We start from the raw sequence: 9,967 nt of genomic DNA, 5'->3' as shown, positions 1-9,967 counted from the left end.
AGGAGGCGGAGTCAAGCTCCTGACCCCACCCCACCCCTCCCCCCCGCCCCTCGCAGCCTTTTCTAGCTTTGCCGGTGGCCCCTAGCTTGTGCGGTGCCCGGTGCCCGCTGCTAGGAGAACCTTCGCCACCCGCTCTCAGGCAACTCCACCGGGAGAACCCAGCTGCGAAGAAGACAGACTTGTGATCTGTCATGAGGAGCAGGCCCCATCCCTCCTCTGGGCTTCAGTTCCACTTCCCTCACCCCAGTGGAAGGAAAGGCCTAGGAAATCTGGAAGGAACACTCAGCGCGTGGATGAGTCTAACACCGGACAACCCGGTTGCAGCCAGCTAAGTGGTTAGTAGTTAGAGAGCCATTTTCAGAGAATGGGCTTGCCGGAGTGGGACCCAGCTCTCTGCTGATCCTATTGGCCCGGAGCAAGATGCTTTCCTCTGTGGAGGAGACAGAGGAGGTCGATGATGTGTGGGGTGCCCACAACGCCCCACTATTGCTCTGCCTGAAAGAACACTGGGAATTTTTCATCTTGGCCTGGCTCCCTCCTCTCCCTCTCCTTTCTCCTCCCTTCCCCAGCCAGCAGCCTTCTGGGCTGCCTCCCCCCAGCCAGCTGGTGTATGCTCAGAAAATCCAAACTCATTTCCATGTGAGCTGAGGGGGATATAATTAGGAAGGCCCCTTCCCCAAGAAGAACGTGAGGGGGACATCCTGCACGCCCACAGTCAGGGAGGCAAGGTCAGACCAGTTGAAGGGATCCCTCTGCCTAAGGCCCGGCTACCTACCAAGGGCGACCTCATGACTTGGTGGTGGCTCCCTCGGAGGGTCCAGGCCCCAGCCCCTCTGCAGTCACCTGAACAGCCCGGGGAACTCTGTCGCTAGCTTATAAACTTGGAGTCACTTGCTCTTTGTAAAAGGGTCTCCTGTCTTCCTTGGGTCAGAGAGATGGTTCAGACTCTCCACCTCTGCTTGTACCCCAGGGAGCCATGACTGAAATCCATGAAATCCGGGCAGTTCCGCAGCTCTTCATCTAGTGTTTACTGTATATGTAGTCTAAGGTGTACTGCACCGAGAAGAGACAGAGTGAGGAAGAGGGAACAGAGGTAAACAAAGACTTGACCTTCAGAACCTACAGACCTAGACCTACTGAGCATGCTGCAGACACAGGCAAAGACACTGGGCAGGATGCCCTGACCTCAGAGCCGGCCCTCTTCACTGCACCATGGCCAGGAAGGTTTTGATAGCATGGATTGTAGCCCTGCCAATTGCACATTCTGCTTCAAGCTTTTCTCTCCATTCCTAAAAGCCCCAAAGTACCTGAGCCAATAAGGTGGATTCCTCCAGCTCTCCAGCACTGGGATGTGTGGAGGGGTCTAGGGATACTGAAGGGTTAGGCCCCTTCTACTACACGGAGCAACTAGCTTCATGATGCCCAGAATCACACACCCAGATAGGAGACAGCTGAAGACAGCCCAGGAACTCCTTTCCCAGGCCTGCACTGGATCTTATGGCCCTAAAGCTGGAAATCTGACTGGCCCAAGGTAGCTTCTAAGAATGACACTTGCTTTCTAGCCCAAAGACTCATTTGCTAGACAAGTATGGCCTCCAGTGTCTTCATTTCTGTAAACGATTGAGGCAAGAAGAAATCACCTATCTCTGCCTTTAAGAACCAAAGATTCGAGTGCATCTGAAATGAAAACATTACCCATGTGCACAGTAACTCATAAGATGCAGCCCACTTCCGCCTACATCATTCTTGTCAGACCTACATTTTTTTCCCTCTGAGTAAGAAAGCATAACTACATCCTAGGAAAGAAACTGAGGCATACAGGACATCAGGGATCTGTCTGAGGTCAATTGGAAATGAGTAAGACAGGAAGCCAAGTTTTCTGATTCTAGTAACAATTGCTAACAGTGTGGTTACTATTACATGCTATGCAGATTTCACTGCCTCATTTTAACTCGGTCTTCATGATCCTAGGAGCTAGATGCTATTATTCCTTTCTCTCTCTTTATAAGCAAGAAATTTAAGGCATAGAAAGGAGATGCAATATACCTAAGCTTGCTCAGGTGGACAGAGACAGAGCTGTGACTTTAACTCAAGTGGTCTCAACAGGGCCAACGCCTTCATCTCCATCAGTATAATGTACCCTTGCACTATAGCTCTGGTACATGGCTGCAGTCTGGGTCCAAACAATCCTCAGAAGGACCCAGACAGGGCTAGGTTACCACATGCTGTACAGAAGGGCAGGCCAGGGGCCAGACTCAGCCTCCTAAGCAATAGGAAACAGATGGAAAGTAGGGGTAGAAGCCAAAGAATGTTTTTTCCAGGCTGCATGCTGTAGTGAGAAGTAGTGGTACTAAAGGCCATCTTCTCTCCAAGACAGGCCCTGGGGAGAAAGGGCCAAGCCAGATGGCAGCCCACTCCTGGGTCCATGATTTGAAACAACAGTTTTATGGAGGGAAAAGCAACTGGAGGGAACAGGTACCAGCAATAGTTTTGGGGCTCCTTAATCAAGTAACACTGAGCAATCAAATCAAAATAGTTTAGGTAGTGATGGCCCTGCCTGCCTTATTGGAGTCCAAAGCTGACTCTTGAGCCCAAACCAAGGCATAACCCCTACTCATGACCAGTGATGGGAAATGGTCCAGAAGAGGAAGCAACAGATGCAGATGATGACAAGTCTGATAGAAGCAATGAGGCAGGGCAGACAAGGTGCAGCCAAATCCAAGAGGCACCCTTGGGGAATCAAAGGATCCGGACACATGCAGATTGGAGCTTCAGGACCCAGAAACAGCAGAGGTCCTGGGAGTCCATCCCAATATTCCAACAGAGCCTCTTACCCTTTGGGGCCAAACTCAGCCTGCTTCTCCATTTCCAAGCTTTCATCAGCCCTGATTCAATGCCTAGACACAGCCTTACAGGAATAACCTACCCAACAAGAAGCCTATGGGAAGTGTATAACATGCATTGATGTTGGCCATCATAAACTGCTCGTTTTCATGGATACAATAATCTAAGAATCTAAACTCTTGGATTATTAGTAACTAGGGTCCTTTAAGTAGCCTCCTCATACAGGAACCCATCCCCTGCTGTTAGGTCTCTACCCAAGCCTGCCACTAACAACAGGAACTATTTACTCAACTTCATGACCCCTTATTGTCAGAGGTAAACAGACCAGGCAGGTCACTCATGACCTGAGTAGGCTGGGCCTGTGGAATGATGTTTACAGGGGAGACCATGGGGGCCACAGGAAAGTCAACAGATAGGTGGTGGTCTGGTTTTTCATGTGGAGTTGAAACTTAAGTCTTTGCTCAAACTCTCTGGTTTAAAGGTATCATCAAATCAAAATATCGCCAAATAATTCAAAAAAGTTAACAAGGATGCATAAGGCCAAATAAAAACAGGTTTTAGGAGCTAAAGAGATGGCTCAATGGTTAAGAGCACTGGCTGCCCTGCCAGGGGAGACACATTGTGTTCCCAGTATCCACAGGGTAGCTCACAACTGCTGTAACTCCAGTTCCCAGGAAACTGATGGCACTGCATGTATATGGTGCACAGACATGTAAACAGGCAAAACATTCATATGCACAGAATAATAAATAAATGAATGAAATTTAAAGTTTGGAGGAAAAAAAAAAACAGGTTTAGGCTACATCTGGACCTTCAGCACACCATGTCTGTCTGCCTCACAAGCATGGCATAACAGATTAAGTTACCATTGTCCATGGCCCGCAGGCCTAGAAGGCAGAGCCTAAGTGTGCCTGGAAAGGAGTGCAGAGGAACCCTGTTTAGGTTCTACAGATCCCGGGACCACATCTCACTCCCCCCACCTCCAGACCCCCACCACACTGCTCTGGGGCTTCTGCTTCCTCTACCTAAGCACACACTACTTAGCCCCTCTGGTCTACACTGCCCAAGGCCACCCTATACCTATATCTGTCTTCCTAGGTGGATTTTTATTTGACCCTACCCTAAATTACTAAAACCCAAGTCTGGCTAGCCACATTAAATGAGATGATAATGTAAAAATCCACAGAGAAATATTTAGTGAGGACAGGGAACTGGCAGAGAAGAGCTAGACTCATTCACCTTCCCTTAAGACAGTCGGCTCACCTCAAGTATGACTGGGTCAGACAGCTCAGCATCCTTAGATGGCACTGGATTTGTGGTGGGAGCGCCACCTGGTGTCTACTCTAGAACAGACACGTCCTAGGGACTGAGGACAGAAACTCCCAAACCTTCCATGAGAAAAGCTCCTCCCTCCAGCCCATGTCTATGCCACAAACCCATCTCTGAGCCTCCATTCTTGGTCTCTAGGGCCTGGAGCCAAGACAATCACATGAAGTCACATGGAACCCATAGAATCTAACATCTCCTGACTAGATGGGGCTGCAAGGTCCCTGTCTCAGCCTGGCTGCTAAGTTATTAGGCAATGCCCTGTCCCAGACCAACCCTCCTATCCTCCTCCTCCTCCTCTTCCTCTTCCTCCTCCTCCTTTTCCTCCTCTTCTTCTACTTCTTGTTCCTCCTCCCTTCCTCCTCTTCTTCCTCTTCCTTCTCTGTCTCTTCTTTTTCCTCCTCTTCTTTTTCTTCTTTGCAGGGTCTTACGCTCTTGCAGTCCAGGCTGGCCTCAAACTTACAGCAATCCTCCTGCCCCAGTCTCTTAAGTACTAGGATCACAGGTGTGAGCCACCATGTTTTATTTACAAAATGAAAAAAGAACCAAAGCAGCTGCTTTCCTGACCTTGCTCCTCTCTGGATCGGGACAAAGCATTCTGGTCCCACTTTCTGTTTTTTCTTCTTGCTTGGACACTGGATTACATGTACTTTTACCACACTTTCCATAGGATAGGATCCCAGGACCCTCTGAGCTCTGATATGATCCTCAGGCTAGCTAAGGCCCTATCAGTGAGACCACATGTAGAGGTGTGCTCCCCAAAAGCATTCACCTTCTCTCATGAATGGAAAAACCCATGAATCACAGACCAAAAGCAGTACTCAAAAGACATTCATGCAGTCTAACTTGGAAGCCCCTTACCACAGCCCTCATGGCCTCACAGTCTCTAAGTGCATGTTTCTGGGGATAGTGCACTCTACCATGGAGCAACCCTGTCTATTTTCTTGAGCTCTGCACAAAGGCTCCTTCCTCAGTGAATACCAAACAGTGGTCTGAAATTTACCCTCTAAAATCATACAGCGTGTGTCTATTCACTCTTTCTAGAATACAACCCTTCACGAATTTAGGTCACATCCTTTGAAGTATTTTTTAAAGATTTGTGTGTGTGTGTGTGTGTGTGTGTGTGTGTGTGTGTGTGTGTACACTCACGTATGTATGCATGTGCGTTTATACAGGTGCCCTCCGAGGCCAGAGGTGTTGGATCCCCTGGAGTTAGTTAGAAACAGCTGTGAACTGAATACTTAATATATAACCGCTGGACTTCAACCCCAAATTCGCTTTTTTTTTTCAATCAAGGTAAATAATTCCAATCCCCAAAAGGTCTTTCATGGGGCTTCCCTTGGAGTCTAATAATTGGTTGATTCTCAAGACATGGTCAGTCAGGTATTTAACAAACTTCTCCTGGCCCCTAAGCAGTCTAGTGTGTGTCCATCTCTTTTAAAGGTCATGCGCAGATCAGAACACAGCAGCTGTAGCAGAGGCTGGGTAGTAAAGACCGGCTTCCTTGCTTCCGATTTTAAGCATCACTGTCTTCTAAGGATGAAACAGGTATCTGAATCCTATCAGTTTTACTCAGAGGTCATCATGGGCTAATTTCTAACCATTAACAGAGTTTCTCTGGAATTAAGGGCTCAATTTGAATTGGGGCCCAAGAGGAGACAAAATGAGAACACATTAGACAAACAAAATTTGCTTTCTTTCTATAAGACTTACTTGTTTTTTATATGTATGGGTGTTTTGTTTTTTATATGTATGGGTGGAATGTATGTAAGTGCAGTGTGTGTGTGTGTGTGTGTGTGTGTGTGTGTGTGTGTGTGTGTGTGTGTCTGGTACCTGCAGAGGCTAAGTTATTAAGGCATCAGATCCTCTGGAACTGGAGTTTGGGGCAGTTATAAGCTGGGAACCAAACCCAGGTCCTCTGCAAAAGCAGCCAGTGTTCTTAACCACTGAACCATCTCTCCAGACTTTCCCTGTGCTGTCTTACTTGGTAGGATTCTGACTCCTTGAATATTCCCCAACCCAGCTCTGGAGTGCCTGGAGATAGTGTATCTATAATACACACACTGTTAATATCTATAGACATAGAGTATATTGTCAAACAAGACACAACTGAGGCTCCTCGAATACAGATCATCTGTGGAAGAGTGGATCTGACTTAGAAACCTGTTCCCCTCCCACACCTAAGCTGCCACTTTCAGGATGAATGTTTAATAAACTCTTAGGCCCAGGTAGCTTCCAGACTGTGGGATGAGGACAAGACCCGGTGAGTGCAATAATGGGATTATGTTGGATACACTTTCACCCAAGCCCTGGAAAGGCTGATTTCCCATCACCAAGTCACATCTACTAAATGGCAGCACTCATGGGCACAGGGCAATAAAAACCTGCTTTTCAAGGTTGTTAGGAGAATGCACAGTGAGACCCCAACTCAATCCCAAACAGAAAAATGCCTGGTAAATGAGCACCATTGCACTGCACTGCAGGCCCCTAGCTTTGCCAAGGCAGAGGCAGCCAGTGCCTAGGTCATCATGAAAGGCACTTCTGGCCTAGAGAAGGCTGAATTCTGTAACCAGCAACTGCAGAGTCTGTGGGACCAAGACAGGCTAAGCTGACATGAACACAGCCCAGAGCCAGAGAAGGCCCAAGCTGTGGGAGTCAGGAGAGGCAAACAGAGAGGCATGTGAATAAACTCCCCAGCATCCTCATCAAGCAGTCACTGCCAAGGCCCGTGGCAGAGGAAACAAGAAGCCACCTTGGGGTAAGGATCTGAGCTTGGTCTGGGGCCCAGGCCAGATGGGGCTGAGTCGAGGAGCAGAACCCGGGCCCATGTGCCCAGCAAGCTGTGCCAGCCCAGCCCATGTCAGCCCAGCCAAATCCGAGTTATATCAGGAGAGAGGATCTGTGCAGAAAGCTCACCCATCTCTGCATATCTGCATATTCTATTTTGGGGTCTCTCTTCCTTTTTTTTCCCTTAGCTTCCTAGAAAAGTTCTCGTCATCAATTCCAACTTCACCTCTGTTGAACTGCAAATGCTCACTCAATCATCCCATCTCCTCTCCAATTATTCATTCACCTCTCCCTCACTAGCAAGGCTGCCCAGAGACCCCTGACCTCTTTGCCTCCAATGCCCACTGCTTATTCGGGGCCAGTTCTTGCAACTCAGTTCTAGCCCCATTGTAACATCTCCCTAAGGTCACCAAAGCACAAGTCCCTGGGTCCAAGGTCTGCCCTTCTGAGACTAGGTTTGCCTGGCATCTGACACCACTGACCATGCCCTCTGTCCACTTCCTTCTACCCCACTTTGGTGACCCCTGCTAGCCCCTTCCCAGAAGCAGATCTCTTTCCCACATCTCCCAGTTCCCGTTTCCCATACAACCTTTTGAGTATCTATTTTCTTCCACATTTTCCTGGAGAGATGATTTACCTCCTCTACGATGCCAAAACAATCTTGAACTTTAAATTTCCTGATGACTGTCTCAGGCCAAGAACCACTGCCTGGCTGTCTCCGAGTACCTCAAGCTCACCATGCCCAAACTGGTCTTGCATTCCACATCGTAACCCATTCCTTATTCTTGGCAGCATCAAATTCTACCTACTTACATCCTGCCTCTTCCCTTCTCCCCACCCCCAGATCTGGTCTGTCCTTCACACCTCACATCCCTCCCCTCCACAGCTCCTCTGCTGAAGCTTTGGTTGCAAGGCCCTACAATGTCCCATCTGGAGATAACGAACCTTCTCGGTGGTTGCCTATCCGCAGTCTCACTTCCCACAAATCCAGCCTCCACACAGCTGTCAGATTATCTCACATGCAAATCTGGTCCCCCACCCCCACCCCACTGTCCTGCATAAAGACACTCTGCAAGGCAAGACTCCAGGCACATCACTGAGGCACAAAAGGCACCCAGAAGCCTGGAGAGTTCTGAGTCTGCCAATGCAAATACCTCTTAACATCAACCCCAGGCTCATGAAGGAAATGTGGAAACTTCAAAAATTTTGCAGAGTAGGTTAAGAACAATGGGCGGCTGAGGGCATCTCTTGAATAATGTGTTCTGAGCACCTCCCATTCCTCTGCCCTGAGGAGAAAACCAGAGCTCTTCAGCCTGCTCCAACTCTCACCACCTGCTCTTCCCCATCTCCGAGGCCACAGCTGAAGAAAGAACACAGCTTTGGAGTGAGTTTCTAGTTGTCCACTTCCTAACCATGGCATTGTTGACAGGATTTCCCCTCAGAACCTTGTCGTCATTAAACAGGATGCTAACAGTACACTCTCCCAAAGACTGGAGTCAGTTTCAGTCATGCCAACTACCCCTCAGCCTCTTTCCTTTCCTGCCAGGCCAGACCTGTCAATCAAAGAGGCCCACTGCCTCAACCTTTACTCCTCCCCCTCTCCCAAACTTGTCCATCTCTAATCTAGTCACCAACCAGAAGCCAGAATGACCTTTCTGAAATGCGAATCTGCTTCCCCAGTTACAATTCTGGTTCCCTATGGTCCCCAACTTGCTCTCCACACTAACAGGCCCACCTGGTGACATCCCCTCTCCACTCCTAGCCACTCAGCATATCAATTTCCTTGCCTACCCATTCTTCGTTACCCTTCCAATCTAGTTCCAATACTACCTTCTCCAAGCAGCATTTCTTCACACACATACTCCTAATCTAAGTGAGCTCCCTTCCCCACGAGTTGTCCACTGCAACCTTAGACTTGCCTGGCCCAGCTTTCATCAGGGTTTAGTGGGCAAGGCCTGTCTGTCTTAGCACTAGCCCAGTTCTTCATGAGCAAGAAAGCCACCATGTTTACACAACTCAGAGGCTCACTGTTTGTTGCAAGAGCGAAGCACAATGAATGGCAAGGAAGGCATCCTCAGCCACGGAAAGCCCCGGACTCAGAGGGGGCACTTTTCAGGCCCAACACGTACTGTTTAAAATATGACCACAGGAAGCAAAGCCAGTGTGCCAAGCCCATGGAGGAAAGACCCGATAAACAGGGGAAACTGTTCAGCTCAATTCTGGGAAGCTGGGTAACAGGTACCAGGAGTTGTTCCAGAGAGAGCGAGGACATCCAAGGGTTCTGCAGCAGAATGGGGTGAGTGAGCTCAGGAGCCTGGCAGAGTAGGCTGCCCCAGAACAGAGCAGCTCCCGGCAAGCTTGAGCAGTGGACCGGAGGGGCTGTGTCAGCCCCATTAGGACCACCACTGGACCTGGGTCTTTGTTTCTACCAGAGTGAGAGATACTGGGCTCAGATAGAGCTTGCAGGTCTTCGCTGCCAACCACAAAGCAGAGCTCTAGGCAGATCACTGAGGCACAAAAGGCTTGACATCCAGGAGCCAGGAGAGTTCTGAGTCTTTTCTCCCAATGCAAATACTCTCAACATCAACCCCAGGATCATGAAGGAAATGTGGAAACTTCAAAAATTTTGCAGAGTAGATAAAGAACGGGCTGCTGAGGGCATCTCTTAAATACTGTGTTCTTCTGAGCATCTCCCCTTATGACTATCACTAATATAAAGGTTATACAGAACAGGATGTGCTGGGGACCAAAATCAGGATGGTAGTTCAAAGGGACACATGGAATTACCAAATAACTAAAACTGTACTGGTGGAGAAATATGGCACAGACCAGTTCCATATGGCTCCTTGTGGTAAAAAAGATTATGGATACACTCATGGAAAACTTTCTTTCCCAAGAGGAGACAAGCTGGAGCCAAATGGCCAGGACTGGAGATGGTGTGAATGGAACGTGTGCCAAGGCCAAGGCAGCGACAGCCCTCTGAGCTCCTGCCCACCCACATCAGCTCCAA

The sequence above is a fragment of the Peromyscus maniculatus genome, chromosome 7 (assembly GCF_049852395.1).
Source record: "Peromyscus maniculatus bairdii isolate BWxNUB_F1_BW_parent chromosome 7, HU_Pman_BW_mat_3.1, whole genome shotgun sequence".
In the NCBI taxonomy this organism is placed as follows: Eukaryota; Metazoa; Chordata; class Mammalia; order Rodentia; family Cricetidae; genus Peromyscus; species Peromyscus maniculatus.
This window is presented reverse-complemented; position numbering follows the sequence as displayed.